A 20,867-nucleotide genomic window follows, 5' to 3' on the forward strand; every position below is an offset into this window, starting at 1 on the left:
CAGCAGACTGGGACCTTTTTCGTCCTCTTTCCTGCTGCACAACTTAGCATTGTTAGCACACGCACCGGTCTCGTCTTACTGATCACTTTACGTGCTTCCTGAGGGTAGGGGTTACGCCTCAGTGTGCCTGTCTAGTCCCTGAGGCCCTGAGTGGTGTCCTGGGCTCCACAGAAGTGCCTTCCAACCCAGAGGGTGAATTATAACCTGTCATAAAGAAACAGTGAATTGGAAGGACCTAGATAAAACCGCACTCCGTGTTAAATTACCTCCGAAAGACACCATCCCGTGTTTCTTGGGACCACAAATGTTGTTCTAACAAGGGAGCGATTCCTTCAGGGAGACGGTTGACCTTTTTTTACGGAAAGATTAACTGATAGTGAACCAACGGTACGCGGTGCTTCTGTCCTACATCAGCCGCACCTCAGGACTGGATCGAGTTTGGGTACGTTGGTGCTTACCGTGATTTATCAGGAGCCGATCAGTTGGTCGGTTGTTCCCTTCCTGAAATAAAGTGGAAAAAAAAAATCAAGCTAACTTTCCATTCAATGGAAGGTATTCTAAATGGCAGTTCCCTTCGTGCTCGGAGACTCTGGGCATAATCATCCAGTATGATGTGGTTGCTCTCCAAGGGCACGTGTACCTCCAATCATTTAGTGCTTCTGTTTGGCTGTGAGTGTGTGTGTGTGTGTGTGTGTGTGTGAGAGAGAGAGAGAGAGAGAAAGAGAGAGAGACAGAGAGACAGAGACAGAGAGACAGAGAGAAGGACAGCAGGCTGCCACAATAAATCAAAATCCCTCACACCCAGAGGCGCGTTCACTCTCCCACATTCATTTATTGCAGGGTTATTATTATTATTATTTATACAAAGAGACTCTACGTTTGTTTTCCTGGGTCAGGAAAGGCAGGATTGGACATTTAAGTCCCCTGAACAAAAAAGGGCGAAGAGTGAAGCCACATCGGGAAAGCAGGTGGGGGGCGGGGGATGGGGTCTCTGAAGTCAGCAGCTCACGCAGGTATGGCTCGCCCTAGAGATTGATTCAATTCACAGGAAATAGCACACATCTCCAATCCTCAGACATACCACCTTGCCTTTCTGATTTCATCAGGCCGTGGTAAGCCTCAGACTTGGCCTTGGTTTTTCAGTTTCAAAGTGACTACGTTTCTAACCAGAAATCTCTAGGGGCGTAAGGGTTGCATGCTCATCTCCAACCTTCCGCAGTGAGTTACGAAGCTCCTTCAAACCTCTCTCAGCAAACTTGTAGGATGGCATGGGGGATGGGGGAACTTCTGATACATACGTTTTTTTGTCTAATCCGCATTTTTCCTAAGGCTCCCTCGATGTTAACTTGTTGCACTGGGCATTAGGAAGATTCTGAGGCTTTCATGTATTTCTAAAAGGGGCACTTTTGGATAGGCCGATAATAGTTAACGAGCCTGCAAATACGTTAGTTTTTCTTCTCATTAGCCCTTAATCTCGGCTGTGAATTTAGACTTCCCCAGAGGGAAGAGCCAAGGGTCGGCGTGGAGCATGTGCTTGGGTTGGCTTAAGATGGGCCCATACAGGGGCGCCTGGGTGGCGCAGTCGGTTGAGCGTCCGACTTCAGCCAGGTCACGATCTCGCACTCCGTGAGTTCGAGCCCCGCGTCGGGCTCTGGGCTGATGGCTCAGAGCCTGGAGACTGTTTCCGATTCTGTGTCTCCCTCTCTCTCTGACCCTCCCCCGTTCATGCTCTGTCTCTCTCTGTCCCAAAAATAAATAAACGTTGAAAAAAAAATTTTTTTAAAAACGATGGGCCCATACAGCCCCTGGATACCTAGTCCTAAACCGTTCTGGGTAGAGTAACATGGGAATGTGCTTATAGAGAAAAGCAATTTAAAAAAAAAAAAAAGTGACTGGGTTTGTTTATTAGAAATTAATATGCCTCTGTGGGGACTAGTTTTGTGACAAGTTGTATCATTTGTAGGACTGGCTGGGGGTCCGTACACCACAGCTGTTCATTTTCTCAGGTGCTGAGTATTCCCCACGAGACAGCCTTCATCCACCATTAACCTCATCCCTAATGGCCTATATTAATTTATAACTGTGGGGAATTGCAAAAATGCACTACGTTTCACAGAAGCAAGGCAACCCTTTTAAAGTCATAATAAATTAAGCTGCGGAGAATGCCCATATTTATCTTGCATCATTTTTCTTATGCTACCTTAATTAAGATATGTCTTTGGGGGATTAACTTCTGTTAGGAGAAAGCAGAATTTTAAAAAATAGCTTTGTTTCACTTCAGTGAATTAAGAGTAGGCGCTGTGGGTTGACCAGATGGTAGGGAGAGATGGGGGGCTCTGGCCTGGGAGTCTCGTTCCAGTTCTAGCAAATACTACCCAGGCGACTTGGGTGTTATTTTCCCCCTCTGGGCCTCACGTCTGGCAAAAGAAGTTGGACCAGCCTGTCTCTGGGTCCCTTCCCCGGTTCTTTGACACCCCCCCCCCCCACCCCGCGGGTTGATAACTAAGCAATCAAGCCAATCGCTGCCATATTTGTTCACGTCCATCATAAAAGTCACCAAAATAGTTAAAACCTATGTTCGTTTTTAACGACTGAACTGAGTAGGCCACTCAGTGTCCAGATCGATTATTCCACAGCTGGTTGTTATGACAACCAGAAACATTGCCGCAAAAACCAAGGAGTCCATGGAGAGAAATGGACACAACCAGAGGCCCCTCTGTTATGGGAGCTTTAAAGGGGCCAAGCTGGCCCTATTCCTCTTTCTATCTGATACACGGTTTTGTGCTTACTCATTTCATAACAGCTTTATGTTTAATCTACAAAGCAACCCCCGCGAACTCGCAAAGTCCCTTGGTGTAGCCAACCATAGCTTGTTCTTCAAGCTAATTATTTCTCTCTGTTTATGAAAAATATCCACACGCCTCGTAAATTCTGGTCCATGTACATCTTTATCTTCATTAATTTTATGCAACGTAGCTCGAGCAATCATTCAATCTCTCTGGCTAAGAAGGGCACGCAATGCCCTTTTAAGGCTTCGCACTCACAAAAGATTTCCCCTCTTCAGTTCCTCTTGCAAAGACATACTCCCCCCCCCCCCCCCCCGCCCACCAAATCAAAGATAAATAACACAGCAATCATTTCATCCCGGCTCTCCTTCAACAGGCCACACTCCACCAGGCAGGACGCTGGCCGTCACCACTTACGGTAAATCACTAGCTGGTGAAGCCATCTTTACCAGTCAGAAATATTTCCTCACCACATTGGTTCTGTTTGATTGGTCATGGGTTTATGCAGTTCCTGGCACAGGGAGGGCCTTTTCCTCCTCTGCCAGGTTTCTTTCAGACTTGCTACAGCCTAATTTCAACTCTGGCTTGGGAGCCAACCCACAAAACTACCTTTCCAATTGCCCCTTTTGGCCCAGAGAATGTCATCCAGTTTCCAGTGAAGGCCTCAGTCAAAGGCCTTGTTGTTCTGGGAGCTGGTACCCCGGTGGGATGGGCCATTGCCAACCACGTCTCCCTCACCCACCCTAGCCCTGGGGACTGTTGGGGGACTTTGAGTTCCCACAGGCCCATAAGCAGGCGCTGAGAGTCTGGGATGCCATTGGACAAGGTTACAGGGCATAATTATGGGGTTCTGAAACTCATGACTTATAAAGACCCTGGTCAAGCTAACACTGAAAATAAAAAAAGAAAAGGTTTTCAAGCAACAGCAAATAATAATAATATGGATTAGGTCTCAAACTAACACAAACTAATTTCAGATTTCAGGCCACTTAGCAGGAGACCTCCTATCCGTCTTCCCAGACTCTGTCCCTCCCCCTCATCCATACACAATGTTCCCTTTCTCAGGAAGTAATTTCTGTTAAAAAGCTTTTATTGCCCAGTTTATGGGGATTTCATTCTCAGATTTACAATACTTCTCAGGCTCCACACACATAAGCCATGGGATCTTGATTTCCGAAGGGGGAGTAGCTGTCGCTGTCTCCTGAAGAAGACATCAGATTTGGCCAACGCCCCAATTTCTCCGGGGGAAGACTTTGTCCCTGGAACTGCAAAAGGGGTAATGCTCAAGATGCCACGTGGTCAGCGGTGGCTGAACCCCATATGAACCAAGTCACCTGACCCTGCCCCTCTCCATCCCTGCCCCTCCCGTCGCCACTCCCACTTGCTAGATAATGGGATGGGAGACATCAGGCCAAAATATTTATTAAGCACACTGCATGCAGAACACAGGGCCAAGGCAAAAAGAGTGGGGAGAAGGGAATCAAAACTCACAGCTCGGGCCTTTATCGTTTCTCACCAGACGCTCAACGTAGCCCGATAACTGGTCTCCATGCTAACAACTTCCACTCCAGTGGTTCTGTAATCCAGTGGTTCTCAAACGTTAAGGGGCATCAAGTTCACCTGGAGGGCTTACAAAAACACTGGCTTCTGGGACCCGACCCCCTGATACAGCAGGTCCGGGTGCAGGCAAGGATTTGCATTAGTAAAAAAGCTACCAGACCATTATTAAAAAGTTGCCAGATGATTCTTGCGTTTGTGGTCTAGGGACCATGCATGATTTGAGGACCACTGCTCTAGGCCACCCTTCTGTTTCCAGAATGATCCTTTAGCACTGGGGTCTGATCAGACACTCAGCACCCGGTCACCATGGAATAAAGTCTCACCCCAACATGACATTTAGGGCCTCCACCATGTGGTCCCAGTGGGTGTGTATAGCTATAACCTCACACATCCCCTGTTCTAGCTCTTAGACTGGGTTCCCTCAGAAGCAAACCCTGAGACGAGGATAAGAAAAGAAACCAACACACGCTGAGTTAATGAGGAATTTACTACTATGGGCAACTGGGGCTCAGTCTCCCTGGGAGCCTCTGGAGGACAGCCTAGGGCACACCTCACAGTTACTTTGCCCGAGGGGTGAGGGGCCTGGGGTATTATCCCCTAATTTCTGTTGGTCGCTGGCTGAGGGCTACTTCTAGACCCATTAACTGCCCATCACTTCCGGCTTGCCCCAGAAGCCAGAGAAAGCCCTCAGGCAGAAGTACTTGAAGTAGGAAGCCATCAGGTCAGAGCACAAGGGAGTGGTGAGTGGCGAGGGCTCCTTGACGGGGCACCACCAGCTTCTGTTCCAGAAACACAACCCATCTTCTTAAAGCCCAGCTCCTCCCCACATCTCTTCCACATGGAAGGGCCCAAGCTCGCTTTCCCGTCTGGCTCTCTGGGAGACAGATGTGTCAAAGAATCGATCAGGTGATTCTTCGGGGCTTGGGTGGGCAGCACCCTTGCTTGGGTGACCCTCGCTTGGGTCGACACACAGAAGTCTCTGTGACCAGATGAAGTTAAGGAGCCTGGGGGGCGGGTAGTGAGTAAAAACAGGAGCAGCGAGAGGGCCATGGGTTCAATCTTTTGAAGTCACCCTTTGTGGCCAATTTTGAGTTCTTTCACCGCCTTTAGGCCAGTGGTGGCCACCTGCCCTGCGGGGATCACGAAATATAATAGAACGGAAGAGAAAATAGTAGAATTAGATCATTCTATTGCCCAAACGAGAAGTCTTTTTCCTATGGAATATGTGTGACACATTGTGCAAATTTAGGGAGTATGATGTGTCACTTTGATTCACTTACATACTGTCATATGATGGCCATTGTATTGATATTTATCACATTATATAATCAGAGTACAACATTGTTGTCTATATTCATCTGTGCCTTATTTACTACTCATTGTAAGTTTGTACCCTTAAGCAGCATCAATTTTATCCCCTCCCCCCCCGACTCCCATCCCCTGGTAACCACCATTTTATTATTTTTTATGAGTTTGACATTTTTGGATTCCATATATGAGATCATGCAATACTTGCCTTTGTCTGACTCATCTCACTTAGCGTAACACGCTCAAGGTCCATCCGTGTTGTCGCTAATGGAAAGATATCCTCCTTTCTCAAGATATCCTCCTTTCTCGTGGCTGAATAATATTCCCTTGCCAAACAGGCGGTCTGAAAGGGTGTAGGCTGGAGGGAAGGACCCGTACATCACTCGTGAGTGTGGTCACTGAGGCCACCTGGCACTTTGGTGAAGATCCCCCTCCTTCTCAGTCTCTGCCTCAGGCGTCGAGCCCTTGATTTTCAGACAGACTTCTTTTTCTACTACTGGGGTCCTGAGAATACAGATTGATGCATCGCTTAAAGTGACTCGGAGTCGGGGGCGCCTGGGTGGCTCAGCCGGGAAAGCATCTGATTCTTGATTTCGGCTCAGGTCATGATCTCACGGTTGTAAGATCAAGCCCTGTGTTGGGCTCTATGCTGACAGCCTGGAACCTTCTTGGGATTCTCTCTCTGCCTCTGTCTCTGCCCCTTCCCCACTCACTCACACTTGCACGCACACACCAGTGCATAAGCTCTCTCACGTTCTCTCTCTTTCTCAAAATAAGTAAATAAAGTTAAATCACATTGATGTACCTGGGCACAGGCAAGAAAGAATAATAAACAACAAAACATTCCCATTTGGTGTTATATAGTAACTTCATATTCACTATATTAAAAAAATAAATGGTCAAAAAAAATAAAGTAAAATAAAATAAAAAAATAAATGGTCTTCTCTTAAAAAAAAAAAAAAAAAAAAAGTTTTTTCCTAAGGGCATCTTCTGACCGCAACAGTCTATGTTCGCAAAATGTGAGTGAGGGGCAGGTTCATATCCTCATTTGTTTTTTATCCCCTTATCCTTTTTCATCACGGTTGAAGTGATATATGCATGAACTTTGCAAGGCATAAGAAAATATCATTTACTTGGCGTGATTTGGGGAGAGAAAAACTGAAATATATGAAACGTCACTCAACCGCATTATTTAGAAAGAAAAAAAAAATCAGAGACACTAATTGCCCATGATGGCTATTTATGCAATGCACCGCTAGAGTGAAGGGATACTGGCCGCTCTTGAAATAGGCAGTTTAAATTTGATCCAGAAGGCAACCAGGGGAGCCAGGAAAGACACATAATCTGCGAGGTGACATGTTTTCTCTGCCGAAAGTTCAGCTATTGAGCTAGAAACCTCAAGTGGGCAAACTTTGTCCGCTTTCCTATGTCATTCTCTTGCTTGATTTCCTTCCCTCAGATGCCCACTGTCCAGAAGATGACCCCTGAGGGTCTCCAAATCCACTGGGCAATGACGCCTATGACAGAAACGCACCTCTCTTTCCTCCACATCAACCAAAACATACTTGTTCTATGTCTTAGTCTTCAGAAGTCGGCTCTGTGATTAATTAGCTATCATCTATAATCTAATAAACAAATTCCCAGAAAGGTCATGGACTAATGGTGGTACAAGGAGAACCCATCAATTTCCGTCCATCTGGGTATCACATCAGAACGTCCCATTTTTCTTAATGGATCCTGTTAGTGTGGACCCTAAAATTGAAGTCAATAAATGCACCAAAATAAACACAGTTTTAAGGGCTCTTAGTGTTTTAAGGACTTTTATCAGTTCCCAGAGAAGTTGTGATGGGGATGAATAGGTTTAGTTGCCAAATCATTTCGTTCATGATGTTGAAACTACAGGATCCCTTTTTCTAAAGGAGAAAGGTCTACATTCACAGTCTTCCAAATATACAGGCTTGCTTGAGATTCTCAAAAATAAAAAAAATCTAGGGCACCTGGGTGGCTCAGTCAGTTAAGCGTCCGTCTCTTGGTTTTGGCTCAGGTCATGATCTCATGGCTCGTGGGTTCAAGCCCCGCCTCGGGCTCCGTGCTGGCAGCACGAAGCCTGATTGGGATTCTCTCTCTCCCTCTCTCTCTCTCTGCCACCTCCCACGTGTGTTCTCATTCTCTAAATAAACCTTAAAAATAAAATAAGATGAAAAATTTAAAAAATCTAAAGGAGTCACCGTGGAATTTTAAGTTTCTAAAATAAATTAAAAATAGATTTTGATCTTTACCTGATGGGACGTCAGTTCTAATTTCTATTTTTCATGCCGTTCCTTTAGGGAGTATCCCTGAAATGGCATGGGGCTCTCGAAGCCGTAAGAAATCTCTGTTTTGACCCACTGCCCAGGCAATATTAATTGTCATCCGAGTAAAACACACGAACCGGTTTGCGCCCACCCGAATCGGGTTATGTTATGGTCCTCCGAAAACATAAAAAGCCTATGCCCACCCCTACGTGACCCTCACACCAAGAACACCGTTCCTTCACTGCCAAGGAAGATGCCGTGGCCAACTTCGTAACGTAGGATTACTTTGGGGAAGGGAATGGAAGCTAAGTTCAACTAGCAGTACCTGCAACGTACCAAGGGGCTTTCCTAGACCTTTATCTCTGTCACTTGTTGCAAACGCTTGCACGGTGGGTATTAGAATTCCCCACGTCTCAAAAAGCCACCTCGAAATGAAAAAATTACTTGCCATCTAAATTAATGAGTGTACCAAAATTGGCTCCAGGACCCGGGCTATTTCCTCTAAATTAGTGGTTTCCCAGCACCACCTGAGACCTAGTTAGAAATGCACCTTGTGGGGGACCTTGCTCCAGATCTCTGGGATGAAAGACCCAGTTTCAGAAGCTCAGCCATTTGTGTCTTTTTTTTTTTTTTTAAGTTTATTCATTTATTTTCAGAGAGAGAGAGAGCAGGGGAGGGGCAGAGAGGGGAGGGGAGAGAGAATCCCAAGCAGGCTCCACGCTGTCTGTGCAGAGCCTGACACAGGGTTGGGACCCACGAACTGTGAGATCATGACCTGAGCCAAAATCAAGAGGCAGGCGGTTAACTGAGCCACCCAGGCGCCCCTAACTTCATTCTTTTTAACACTGCGGTCAATGTTCTGAATAGAGGTAAGACATATATCCTGAAGAAAATATGAAATTATAAAAGTGCAAAGGAAAAGTGAGAATCAATGAGTTCTTGATATAAAATTCTGAACTCTGATTTTTTTCCCCCTTTAGTATTTATATCTTAAGTAACTTCCTCAGATAGTTAAAAAAAAAAAAATGCTTCATAACGTTTCTTAATAGCTGCATCAGGGGCACCGGGGTGGCTCAGCCAGTAACGCGTCTGACTCTTGATCTCGGGGTTCGTGAGATCGAGCCCCAAGGCGGGCTCTGCACTGACAGCCTGCTCTGATTCTCTCTCTCTCTCTCTCTCTCTCTCTGCCCCTCCCCTGCTCGAACTCTCTCTCTTTCTCTCTCTCAAAAATAAATAAACATTAAAAAGTTTTTCTAAACAATAGCTACAGCATATGGTTTCCTTGTATGTACTGAAAAGGATTGAATCAACCCCTAATTGTGGGTCAGTGCTGCTAGTCCCATATCTTCCCTATTTTACATAGTGTTACAAAGATTTACTTAGTGAATAAAACTTGGTCTGCACCTCTGATTGTTTTCTAAAAATGCCTTACTAGAGTATGGATACATCAAGGCTCTAAATGGATATTCCCCTATTGCTTTTCAGAAAAATTGTACCATCAGAAATGAGGGACAGCACAGATTCCTCGTTCTCCTCAGCAACAGGGCAATTATCACTTTTTACAACTTATGGCATTGATTTCATTAGAAACAGAGCCTTCTTGACAGTGTTTTAGTTCTATTTGATTACATTTAAGGTTAGCTACACTTTTCGATTTGTCAACAATTTTTATTTCTCTGTTTTAGGACGGAGCTCTTCACTTGTTTTCCATTAGTTCTGGAACATTCCTTATCATATTGAGGATCAATCTGACAAGCTATTATTTGTTGATCTGTTTAAAACATTTCCTGTCTAATTTTATGTTTGTGATGTTCCAATGTTTTAATTTCATTATCAAATCTATTAATCTCTTCCTGTTGCTTTCAATTTTTCCTACATTTGGAAAGTTCTCCATTCAGAGTATACCTAGTCAGTAAGTGTTCAATTTTTATGGTTTGGATTTTGACAGTGAACTTTAATCCACTTACAATTAATGTTCAGGTGGACTATTCAGGTTTCTTCTCTGAGGGGCTGTTTTTCATTTTTTTTTTTAAATTTTGTTTTTAATGTTTATTTTTGAGAGAGAGAGACAGAGACAGAGACAGAGACAGAGACAGAATGCGAGCAGGGGAGGGACAGAGAGAGAGGGAGACACAGAATCCGAAGCAGGCTCCAGGCTCTGAGCTGTCAGCCCAGAGCCTGATGTGGGGCTCGAACTCATGAACCGTAAGATCATGACCTGAGCCAAAGTCAGATGCTTGACCGACTGAGCCACCCAGGAGCCCCTGAGGGGCTGTTTTTCTATTCAATGTATCACATGCAGTAGAATGTTATTCAGCCTGTCACACGCTACAACATGGATAAACCTTGAGGATATTATGTTAAGTGAAAAAGCCAGTCACAGGGGCGCCTGGGTGGCGCAGTCGGTTAAGCGTCCAACTTCAGCCAGGTCACGATCTCGCGGTCCGTGAGTTCGAGCCCCGCGTCGGGCTCTGGGCTGATGGCTCGGAGCCTGGAGCCTGTTTCCGATTCTGTGTCTCCCTCTCTCTCTGCCGCTCCCCTGTTCATGCTCTGTCTCTCTCTGTCCCAAAAATAAATAAACGTTGAAAAAAAAATAAAAAAAAAAAAAAGCCAGTCACAAAAACACTTACCTGAGGACTCTAAAGTAGTCAAACTCATTGAAACAGAAAGTAGAATGTAGGCACCAGGGGCTGAGAGGAGAAGGAAATTGGGAAATGTTGCTCCGTAGACAGAGCTTCAATTTTGCAAGGTGAGAAAGTTCTAGAGACCTGTTCGACAACAACATGCATATAGCCAACACTATTGCGCTGAACAGTTAAAAATGACTAAGATGGTAAATTTTTATGTTCCGCATTTCTCACCACAATTCAAACAAACAAGCAAATAAAAGCAAAGAACGCCATGATCCTTCCACGATGGAAAAAAAATAAAACAAGACCAAGTTTATTAGGAAATTATTTTCAGCAAAAAGTTAATTGTGGCACTCTGCCTCATCAAAGTTCAACAGATGGGAAATATGTTTCCACTTGTCAATGTTTTTTATAAAGACTTTTTGGAGGCACCTGGGTGGCTCAGTCGGTTAAGCGTCCGACGTCGGCTCAGGTCATGATCTTGAGGCTCATGAGTTCGAGCCCTGCATTGGGCTCTGTGCTGACAGCTCAGAGCCTGGAGCCTGCTTCGGAGTCTGTGTCTCTTCCTCTCTCTGCCCCTCCCCCGTTTGTGCTCTGTCTCTGTCTCTCAATAATAAATCAACGTTAAAAAAAAAAAAACTATTAAGACTTTTAAAATGCAGTTATTATTCTGTAAGTAACACCTTTATTTAAATGTCCAGAGGAAGAAACCAAAATTCAAAAGATTTTGCTGAATTCCAGAAGCATCTATATAAATTAGTCACCAAATAATGTCTCGTACAAGAATTTCAGAACAACTTGTCTTTTCGAAAACAACATAAAAGAATTACCTTATCCTATCTACCTCTCATTCTTGTTAAATATTTTATGACCTTTTTTCATATATTACCCTAAATAATATCAAATAATAATAGTGACACTGATCACCCTTCTTCGTTTAAGATTTAACGTGAATACCCTTCATGGTTCACTGTTAAGAAAGATGTTAGCTATGAATTTGAAATGGACCTTTCTGTCTTGCTAAGAAAGCGTTCATATACATTGCTAACTTTTGAAATACTTTCGTAAAATATGAGTGGAGTTTGCCTAGTGTATTGATAGCATTTAATGTGCAGATCACATGCCTAATACTGAAGAGTGAATTGTGTCAAGGGGCGCCTGGGTGGCTCAGTCAGTTAAGCATTCGACTTCAGCTCAGGTCATGATCCCATGCTCCATGGGTTCAAGCCCCGCACTGGGCCCTGTGCTGACAGGCCCGAGCCTTGAGCCTGCTTCGGATTCTGTGTGTGTGTGTGTGTCTCTCTCTCTGCCCCTCCCCTGCTGCTCACACCCTGTCTTTCTCCTCTCAAAAATAAACAAGCATTATAAAAATTTTTAAATTAAAAAAAAAAAAACAACAGGGAATTGTGTCAAAACTCCCCATGATGAAGTGACTGTATTTGGAGATTGGGCCTTTAGGAGAAAAGTACGGTTAAGTGAGGTCATGAGGGTGGGACCAAATTTGATGGGATTAGCGTCCTTGTAAGAAGAGACACCAGAGAACTCTCTCTCTGTATCTCTCTCCTCACCCTGTGTGGACACGGTGAGAATACGGCCTTCTGAAAGCTTTAAAGACAGCCCTCACCAGAAACTGACCCTGCCGGACCTCGATCTGGGACTTGCAGCCTCCAGAACGGTGAGAAAACGTATTTCTGTTGTTTCAGCCACCCGGTCTGTGGTATTTTGTTACGGCAGCCCAAGCCGACTAAGCCATCTAAAGGTACAGTATGTTAACTGACTTCTAAAAATTTGCTGCTTTTCATTGCTATGATGTAGCCTACTTGATTAGAACAAGTTATTCTTTTAATATCCTGTTGGATTTGAGTTCATGATTATTTAAGACACTTGCGCGTATCTTTCCGTGTGATGTTGAGTATCATTTTCCTTTTCGCACAATTTTATTTTACCAATGATGGAATGAATGTCATGCAAATTTGGCAAGCAGAATGAGAGCCGGGTCCCATCTGTAGTGTGGTGGTTAAAGGGCCACACATTCGAGAAAGGGATTGCCTAGGTCGGGATCCAGTTAACTACCCTGTACCTTATTTTTCTCAATTGCATAATATGATAAAAATAGTAACTATCTAAAAAGTGTTCTAGAGGATTAAATGAGCTAATATATGTCAGAGGCTTAGAACAATGCCTGTCTGGGACAGAGTACTTAGGGAACTAAGTTTTGCTTAGGTTTTTTTTTTTTTTTTTAAGTTTATTTATTTTGAGAGAGAGACAGCAGCAGTGGGGGAGGGGCAAAGAGAGGGAGAGAGAGAGAATCCCAAGCAGGCTCCACATTGTCAGTGTGGAACCTGCTGCCGGGCTTGAACCCACAACCCTGGGGTCATGGCCTCAGCTGAAATTAAGAGTTGGATGCTCAACCGACGGAGCCACCCAGGCACCCCTCTCCTATAATTTTATAAAGCTCCTGCTTATATCCTTTCTTGCAAATACGACTCTCCATTTCATTATAGATTATTTTAATACTATAATTATAATATATGTAATTTGTACATATTGTAAGATTTTTTTAGGACTTAGGGATTTTATTGCAAAATTTTATGGATTGCTGTCTGATTTATTTCTGATTTTAAACTCACGGTTTTCTTCCCCTAGGCTTTGGGGGATTTGGGTCTTTATCTACTTTGTTCATACAAATAGTTATTTTATTAATGTATACACACTTCTTTTTATACCACAAGAGGTAAATTCATAGCTTCAGGAAGGGGGCTGGTCACCAGAAAGATTAAGCCTCGATTAGAAACCTAGAACTTTTGGGGCACTCAGTTAAGCGTCTGACTTCGGCTCAGGTCATGATCTCGTGGTTTATGGGTTCAAGCCCCACGCCGGGCTCTGTGCTGACACCTCGGAGCCTGGAGCCTGCTTCGGATTCTGTGTCTCCCCCCTCTCTGCCCCCCTCCAACTCATACTCTGCCTCTTTCTCTCTCTCTCTTTCTCTCTGTCACAAAAATAAATACACACAAGCAGGTGAGGGGCAGAGAGAGAGAGAGAGAGGGAGACACAGAATCCAAAGCAGGCTCCAGGCTCCCAGCTCTCAGCACAGAGCCCGACGCGGGGCTCGAACTCACAAACGTGAGACCGTGACCTGAACCGAAGTCGGACGCTCAACCGACTGAGCCACCCAGGTGCCCGCCCCACAAAAAAAATTTTTTAATAAGAAAAAGAAAAAAAAAAAGAAACTACTGTGCGTGGGACCCTTCTGGACCTCACCCTTTGTGCCTCTTTATCGGGCTGTTCGTTTGTGTGCTTCATAACATCCTTTACAATAAACTGAAAAAGGTGAGTCAAGTGTAGTCCTGCGTTCAGTGAGCCCTTCTAACAAGTTCTTAAACCTGAAGAGGGGATCACGGGACGTGCGGATGCATAGCTGGTTGGTCTGAAAAGTATAGGAGGCACGGGACCTGTGACTGGTGTCTGAAGTGAGGCCAGTCTTATGGGACTGAGCCCTTACCGTGGTGGGGTCTGTGCTAACTCCGGGCCATTGTTGAGCACGCAGTTTGTGTCCAGAGATCCAGGGAATTGGTTTTGTTCATATTCTCTATGTTCTGTAGGTTGTTGTCGTTGTTTTTTTTACAGCTTTATCAAGTGTAATTGATAGAGAATAAACAGCATTAATTTACTTTCTTTCGCTGTAGATAAATTTGTGTTCCTTAGAATTTTGTGGAAATGGGATCCTGTAGTAGAGATGCTTTTATATGTGGCTTTTTTCGCTCGGCATATTTAGTTTGAGATTCATCCATGTTGATACATGTATCAATAGCTCATTCTTTAAAAAAAGATAACTGTTTATTTTTGAGAGAGAGAGAGAGAGAGAGAGAGGGAGCGAGCAGGGGAGGGGCAGAGAGAGCCGGAGACTCAGAATCCGAAGCAGGCTCCAGGCTCCCAGCTGTCAGCACAGAGCCCGACGCGGGGCTCGAACTCACAGACTGCGAGATCATGACCTGAGCCGAAGTCGGACGCTTAACCGACTGAGCCCCCCAGGCGCCCCACACCTGTTTCTTTTTAGACACTCTGACAGATAGTGCATTGTGACTTTGCTTGCGTTTCCCCAATGGCTAAATGATGTTAAATGTCTATTCTTGTGCTTATTTTTCATCTTTATAATCTCATTGGTAAAATCTCTTCCTGTCTCTTGTCCATTTTGTTGTGGATTGTTTGGTTGTTTACTCATGTGATTTCTTTATATATTCTAGGTGCTAGTACTTCGTTGGCTATATGGTTTGCAAAGATATTCTCTTGGTCTGTAGTGTGTCTTCCCCTCCTCTTAACAGACTCCTTTGCAGAGCAAATGTTTAAATTTGATGATGTCCAATTTATCTTTGTTTTTTTTAATGGATCACATTTTTGGTGTCAAGTTGAAAAACTCTTCACTCACCCCTTATCCCTTTATCCTGAATATTTTCTCCTATTTTTTTTTTTTTTCTAAAAGTTTTAAGGCTTCATATTTTACATTTAAGTCCATGGTCCATTTCGAGGTGATATTTGTCTAAAGTGAGGTTGAAGTCAAAGCTTTTTTTGAAGTGTGTGTGTGTGTGTGTATGTGTGTGTTTCTGCCTATGGATGTTCAATTACTTCAGCACCGTTTGTTGAAAGGCTATCCTTCCTCCATTGAATTGCATCAGCACCTTTGTCGAAAATCTGTTGGTTACAATTAAATGGGTCTATTTTGGGATTCTCTATTCTCTTCCATTGACCTGTGTCTATCATTCCACCAATGCCAAACATTCTTGATAACTTTAGCTATATATTGCATATTTAAATCAGCTAGATTGATTCTTCCCACTTTGTTCTTTTTCAAAATCGTTACAGCTACCCTAGTTCCTTTCCAATTCCATACAAACTTTAGAATAATCTTGCCTATCGCTACAAAAAGTCTTGCGGAAATGTTGATAGGAATTGCATTAAATCCATGTATCAACTGGGGAGAGTTCACACCTTCATGATATTGAGTTTTCTAGTCCATGGTCAGCTGATATATCTTTATTGAGGTGAAATTCACCTAACATACTATTAATCATTTCAAAGTGCAAAAGTCCGTGGCATTTAGCACATTCGTATTGTTGTACAACTACCACTGCTACCTAGTTCCAGAACAGTTTTGTCATCCCAAAAGAAAACCGTGTATCCAACGAGCAACGACTTCCCATTCCTCTCTCCCTCCAGTCTACTCTGCTTTCTGCCTCTATAGATTTATCTATTCTAGATATTTCACATAAATGACATCACACAACATGTGACCTTTTCCATTGGCCTTCTTTCACTTAGCATAATGTTTTTGAGGTTCATTCACATTGGAGCATGTGTCAGTACCTCATCCTATGACTGGATAATATTCCACTCTATGTTTACACTACAATTTGTTTATCCATTCATCTGTTAATGGGTATTTGGGTTGTGTTCATTTCTTGGCTATTGTGAATAATGCTGCTATAAACATTTGTGTAAGTATAAAAATAAAGATATTGGTCCATTACGTTCTTGCTTGCATGGTTTCCGATGAAAAATCTGCTAAAATCCTTATATTGTTGTTCCTCTGTGCAAAATGTGTCACTTTTCTGTGGCTTCTTTTAAGATTTTCACTCTATATCTGGTTTCGAGACATTTATGGTATTCCTTGGTATAGTTTGCTTCATGTTTATTGTACTTAGTGTTTCTTTTTCTTTTCTTTTTCTTTTAATTATTTTATTTAAAAAATTTTTTTTTAATTTTTTTTTTTCAACGTTTATTTATTTTTGGGACAGAGAGAGACAGAGCATGAACGGGGGAGGGGCAGAGAGAGAGGGAGACACAGAATCGGAAACAGGCTCCAGGCTCTGAGCCATCAGCCCAGAGCCCGACGCGGGGCTCGAACTCACGGACCGCGAGATCGTGACCTGGCTGAAGTCGGACGCTTAACCGACTGCGCCACCCAGGCGCCCCTATTTTAATTTTTTAAACTCTCTAGATTTTTTAATTTTTTTAATGTTTATTTATTTTTGAGAGAGAGAGACAGACAGAGCATGAGCAGGGGAAAGGCAGAGAGAGAGGCAGACACAGAATCTAAAGCAGGCTCTAGGCTCTGAGCTGTCAGCACAGACCCTGATGCGAGGCTCGAACTCATGAACCGTGAGATCATGACCCTAGCCAAAGTTGGATGCTTAACCAACTGAGCCACCCAGGCACCCCTTAGGGTTTCTTTTTAAGATTCTTACATCCATATGTTATTTATCTTCATAAAATTTGGAATTCTTTATTTTTTTAAGTTTATTTATTATTTTTGAGAGAGAGAGAGCACCAGCACGTGGTGGGGAGGGGCAAAGACAGAGGGAGAGAGAGAGAATCCAAAGCAGGTTCCATAGTGTCAGCACAGAGCCCAGTGCGGGGCTTGAACTCACAAACCATGAGATCATGACCTGAGCCAAAGTCAAGAGTCAGATGCTTAACCAACTGAGCCATCCAGGTGTTCCTGGAATTCTTTAGGCCATTATTTCTCTATCTGCTATTATAATTGCACATTAGAGTGCTGTAAGTTGTTCCACAGCTCACTGACATCCCGTTAACTTTGTTCCCAATATTTTTATTCTCTGTATTTCATTTTGGATAAATTCTATTGCTCTTTCTTCAAGTTCACTAATCTTTTCTTCTGCAAAGTCTAATCTGCAGAAGATGTAATTAATCCTATTCATTATATTTTTCATTTCACCTCACACACCGTAGTTTTTATCAATGGAAGTTGGAGTTTCATCTTCCGTGTCTCTCAACTTTTTGATCATATGGAAAATAGTTATAATAACTGTTTGATTGTCCTTGTCTGCTAATTATAACATCTATGTCAGTCTGCATCAGTTTCTATTAATTTCTTTGCTCCTTCAATGTGAGTTGAAGTTTCCTTTCCTTTGCATGCCTGCTAGTTTTTTATTGGATGCAAGACCTTGTGAATTTTCCCTTTTTGGGTGCTGGATATTTATGTATTCCTATAAATATTCTTAAGCTTTTTTCTGGGACATAGCGAAATTGCTTGGAAACAGTTGGATTCTTTTAGGTCTTGCTTACAAAAATTGTTAGGTGAGATAGGAATCACGTTTAATCTTGAGTTAATTATTCCTCATTACTGAGGCAGGAACCTTCTGAATACACCATTCCATGAAGTATGAGACCTCGCAGTCAGGTTGTTGAACACAGGTACTATTACCAGCCACGTGTGTACAATAGGTACCATTTCCTCTAATCCCTTCAAATGATTTTTCCCCAATCGTGGGTAGTTTCCTTGTCCATATGCATGGCTCAGTCCTCAGCTGAATACTCAAGGGGTATTCTGAAGATCTTTGAAGTTCGAAATCTGTATAGTTCTCTTCCTTCAAATAATCTGTCCTGTGAACTCTACCTCCATTGGTATTCCTGGACTCTTGGCCCCATCTCCTCTAGTCAGGATGCCCACCATACGCTACTTGGTTTCCCTCTTCCTGTGCCATAGGCCAGGAACTTTCTCAAGGCAGTAATCTTAGGGCAATAGTGGGTTCATTACATTTGTTTTCTGTCACATACCATGCTTCTTCCATTGCCTAAAATCCAGTGTCTTGAAAGGCATTGTTTCATATATTTTGCCTGTTTTTTAATTGTTGTAGTCAGGAAGGATAACTCTGGACCCTTTTCCTACATCTTTGCCACAAACAGAACTCTAAGAATAATGATTTTAAAAATTATTACTCTGGGGCACCTGGGTGGCTCAGTTGGTTAACCATCTGACTCCCGATTTCAGCTCAGCTCGTAATCTCACAGTTCGTGATATTGAGCCCTGTGTCAGGCTCTGTGTTGAGAGAGAGCACAGAGCTTTCTTGGGATTCTCTCTCCCTCCCTTTCTGCCCCTCCCATGCTTGCTCTCTCTCTCTCAAAATAAATACACTTAAAAAATTATTACTCTAAAATGAAAGCAGGATCTCAAAGATATATCTGCACTCCTATGTTCATTACAGCATTATTCACAACAGCTGAGACATAGAAATAACCTCAGTGTGTCCATCAGTGGATGAATGGATATATACCTATCTATCTATATATATCCATATATATATATATGGATATCCATATATATATGGATACAGATATCCATATATATATAGATAGATAGGTATAGATATATAGATATATCCATATATATATATTTGTATATATATATATCCTTATATTATGTATATATATGGATATATACATATATGTCTATGAGGATATATATATATACACACACACAGATATATATATATATATATATCCATCTATATCCATCTATATCTATATCTAGATAGATAGATAGATAGATAATTATCCTTTGCCATGAGAAAGAAGGAAATCCTGCCATTTATGACAATACGGATAAAACTTGAGGGCACTATGCTAAGTGAAATAAGTCAAACGGAGAAAGACAAACACTGTACGATCTCAGTTATACGTGGAAGTTTTTAAAAGATCAACTCACAGAAACAGAGTAGCGATTAACAGGAGTTAGGGGGTGGGAGAAATGGGGACATGTTGGTCAAATGATACAAACTTACAGTTATAAGATGAATAAGTTCTAAGGATCTAAAGTACAGCCTGGTGATTACAGTTAACAATAGCATATCATATACTTGAAAGTTGCAAAGGGAGTATATCTTAAATGTTCTAACTATACAAAAGAGATGGTCATTATGTGATGTGATGGAGGTGTTAGCTAATGCTACGGTGGTAATTATTTTGCAATATATAAATGTATCAAATTAACACCTTAAACTTCTACAATGTTATATGTCAATTACACATTCAATAGAGCTGGAAAAATATCATGCCAAGAATATTGTTGCTGATTTGGGTGCATTACCTTCAGTGGCTCCGTCTTATCACTTCCTAGGGGTCCTTAGTGTTCTTACAGCTTGAGGCTGCTACAAATTGCATGCGTATCAATTTAAGACTGTTAAAAACTAGTAATAGATTATATTGTTAGTGTTCTACATGTTCCATTTTCTTCCCTGAGGCTTTTCTGACTCTATCAGTAGGAACTCTCTGTGCATTCACCCATGGACAGCCAGAAAATGTGAGGGAGTTTAATACTCGTAGGGCCACTCTTGACCACTGGACAACAGGAGACAATGGATAAATGATTTTCCCTTTGGTTCCTGAACAGACAGTTCTGAGACTCATTTCCTTCACACTTTACAAAAGATCCCAGTTGCATTCGACACCAATTTTTCTACAGTGGTGGCCAGCTCTGTTTGTACTTGGATTGGTTCTTTTCCTCCTTCTCAGTTCCACTTCCTTTTTATGTACATCTGCTTTCGGAAATATTTCTAGGTAAATTACCTGCCCACAAGCCTTAATCTTAGAATCTGCTCTTAGGTGAAGCCAGACTAAGACAGTACAACTAATGTGAAATCAATAATAGTATCCACGATATCTCTGAAAGGTTGAGGCAAATAAATGGTGAATTTTTAAAAGTCAAATTAAAAAAACCACCCCCACAAGGTGCTTAATTTTAAAGCAGAAATTAGGGGGCACCTGGGTGGCTCAGTCGGTTAAGCACCCAACTTCGGCTCAGGTCATGATCTCCCGGTTCCTGAGTTCGAGCCCCACGTCGGGCTCTGTGCTGATGGCTCGGAGCCTGGAGCCCGCTTCGGGTTCTGTGTCTCCCTCTCTCTCTGCCCCCCTCGCTCACCCTCTGTCTCTTTCTCTCTCTCTCTCTCAAAAATAAATAATCATTAAAAAACATTTTTTTAAAAAAACAAATTAGAACACTACTAACTAAAAATTATAGAACTCTATAATGGTACTAAAAAAGTGACATCTTCTACTTTTGCCTTGGAACAACAAAATAAAAAACAGATAAAATATGTGAAGCTATAGTTTTAAAGACACTAGACAACCAACAAAGGCCGGTGATCTCTGAGAGATAGAAAACAAATGAGGGGTGCCTGGGTGGCTCCGTTGGTTAAGCTTCCGACTCGATTTTGGCTCAGGTCATGATGTCACTGTTTGTGAGGTCGAGCCTCCTTGGGATTCTTTCTCTCTCTCTCCCTCTCCCCTGATCATGCTTTCTTTCTCAAAATAAATAAATATTCACAAAAGAAACAAGAAAAGCAAAGAAAACAAGCGTGAGGAATTCTATGATTTCCCGGTTTACAGCCTGGAGAGTTTCGAAATACAAGAAGAAGGATTTCAGGCAGGGCGTAGCAGCCTGCTTGAGTGAAGCAGACAGAGCTTGGTGTTCAGAGAGGCCAAGGAGACTAGAG

This window comes from Leopardus geoffroyi, chromosome X (genome assembly GCF_018350155.1).
Source record: "Leopardus geoffroyi isolate Oge1 chromosome X, O.geoffroyi_Oge1_pat1.0, whole genome shotgun sequence".
In the NCBI taxonomy this organism is placed as follows: Eukaryota; Metazoa; Chordata; class Mammalia; order Carnivora; family Felidae; genus Leopardus; species Leopardus geoffroyi.